Raw genomic sequence first — 2921 nt, forward strand, 5'->3', positions numbered from 1 at the left:
GTATGGAAGTATCTTCTAATAATTTTCCAAAGGTATTAGCCAGATATTAGCCATAAGAATCATGCAGCTCGTGAATCACAAAGGCTAGTAACATTGAGTCTATCCATAATTACTTAGTTGTAATAAATTCAAAATCAAACTACTTCTCAAATTATATCATTAGCTATGTCAAATGGACATATATATCTGTGGACAGATGAATACATAGGCTAATGCAAATGATTGGATTTAAAAAATAAAAAAATACATTTTTGCGCTTATAATTGAAATTATGAGTGAAATTATAAAATTACGATTTAACAGTGCACTTTTTGGATTTCTGTACACATCCCAAAAGAGCACTGTTTAATCGTAATTTTATAGTTTCAGTTGTGATTTCAATTATATGCACAGAAATGTATTACTTTTAATTATGCAGAATAAGTATAAAATGAATGGGTAACTAAATAATAATAATGCCTTAAATAGAATATTGGTTTAGGCAAAATCGTTGCTTAATGGGCGTAACGAAAATAGCATAACTCTGAAGTCGCTGTAGATCCAACTTCCAAAAAGTTAAGATAGGGACTAACCTAATTTACCTAGTAAAAGTATTTGCAGTATTCTATCAGAGTAATACTTGACACTTTACACAAATCAGATTGCTAATAATTAAGTAAAACAATAAAAACTATATAGAGTAGTGAGCTAATAGTTAGCTTATCAATAATCACTAGCAATATTGGATCAGAATGATTTGCTATGATTATCCGGTCATTCATTGTGCAACATTTGGCTCAGATGTAGAAATATGCGGGAATGCGGAATTCTGCAAGAAATATATTTGTGATATTAGCTATAAAAGCATAGAATTTAGCATGTTCACTCGTTAGAACTTATAGTATTTATCAAATAATTATGTTAGCCAAACAAAATTTGATTGAATTTCTTCCTTAAGCTTAGAAATTCGATTTGTTAGCAAAATATAGAACATATGCAAGTTTGCTACATTATTTAGCAAGACGAAACAGGTCTCCCAGGGCCTAGGCCTGTTAAACCACTTTCTTAACCAGGCCTTTCTTTTCATCTATTCATTGCTTCCTTCTGCTTGAAAACTTTTCTTAGTGCTAATGTGCTTATTTTACGTTCTGAAGATGAAGATGAAAGATGCATAAACAAATGTGATGTCACCCAATGCAAATTAGTAAAAGAGAGCGGAAAATTTTGCAAAGATTCCTTCCTAAAAATTGGATTACGATTTTCTTAAATTTAACAAGTAAAATACAAACAAAATGGATTACGCAATGCGCAAAATATATTTATTTCAATTTGCAAAGTTAAATTTCCATTTAATACAAAAGATTGGACAGAAAATTGAAGATGTTGGAGACAAGCATTTTATGATAAAGTTTAACAAATAATTTTTGCTGCCCTGGAAAATTTTCATTTTTTTTCAATATTTTATATTCAAATTTCAACAATGAAAATTCAAACTGTAATGATGAGATTAGGTGACAAAACATTTTCTATCTTATTCCTTCGGCTACCAAAATGACAACATATTTTAATGAAGTGATAATAGAAACGGGTGTTAATTTAAAAGTTTCATCTCTAACGTAAAGAAAATGCTAATTTCAAAGTGATAGAGTGAGAAAGATTCTGAAAATAGCATTAGTAGAATGGATGAAAGCTTAATTGGTTGAAAAATTAAATTTCCAATGGAATGGATAACAGAAAGATTAAAAGTTCAGGCGTGAATGTCCATTTGAGAGACTTATTCCAATCTATTATTTCTTTTGAGATGGAACGTGATTATGTTAGAAAGCGCAATTACAAGCTGGCACAAATGTACATTAGTGAAGACCTTATAGAAATTAGATGGATGAAAATTAGATGAAATTAGACTTAAAAGCCCAATTGGGTGCTTAAAAGATAACAGCAACTTTAATGGTTTTAGTATTTTAATACTAATCCGAATATGTTTCATCCCTTACTTTCTTTTGGCTCAAGTTAAAACTTAAATATCTTTCATAAAATAATTAATTGAATATGAAATCATTCTATATACATTTTTTCTTGAAATTCAAATTTTTTAAATGAAAAGTGAGTTAAATTGTGCGTTAAGGGGATGCTAGACAGTTTTATTGAATATTTGAATGATTCAAATTAATTGAAAATTATTGCCATTCTTATTGATAACTATCTGATGTGTTTTTTAGAATTTCTGAAATTTAAAAAATCACAAAAATTTTTTTCATTTTTTCACGTTCTTTATTTTTAAATAATTCAAAAGATAAATCAAAGTGAAAAAAGAAGAAAAGATTCATCATATTGATCAGTAAAATTGTCCAACCATTTTGGTACTATAAGATAATCTGAAGGCAATGTTTAATTTGGCTAAATTAGACATAAATTGGATAAAAACACCCAGCAATTCAATCAGGATATGTCGGAATTTGCACCAGTGGCACATCGGGACGAGAATTCCCTAATGAATATTTTCATAGGAAATCAAGTGAAAACATAACAGAGTTGTTCATAGTAGGATGGATAAGAAGCTCTAAGCATATTTTCATTTCCGGCCAACTCATCCAGAATTTCATTTCAATAAGGGCTGATGCTTTAACAGTATGTTTGAATATCTTAGGAAAGGGAATTTCCATTATGATCTTTGTTATATTCTGTCCCCTCGGGACAAATTTCATCTTAATGGTGACAATTTTTAAGTAAATCTTTTGAACAAATTCAAAAGAAATTTCTCAATTTTAATACTCGAACGACAATCAATAATGGAAAGTGACTGGCGAGCATTTTTTTTTTAATATTAATATGACAAACTTTAATGAGAAATGTTTGGAATTCATATTTCGAATTCGATGCAATTTTTAGGCTCCCTCTCCTTGCCTTTATTTTCATCTCTCTCCCTCTCTCTCCCTCTTCTC

The sequence above is a fragment of the Loa loa genome (assembly GCF_000183805.2).
Source record: "Loa loa unplaced genomic scaffold supercont3.22, whole genome shotgun sequence".
NCBI classification, from domain to species: domain Eukaryota; kingdom Metazoa; phylum Nematoda; class Chromadorea; order Rhabditida; family Onchocercidae; genus Loa; species Loa loa.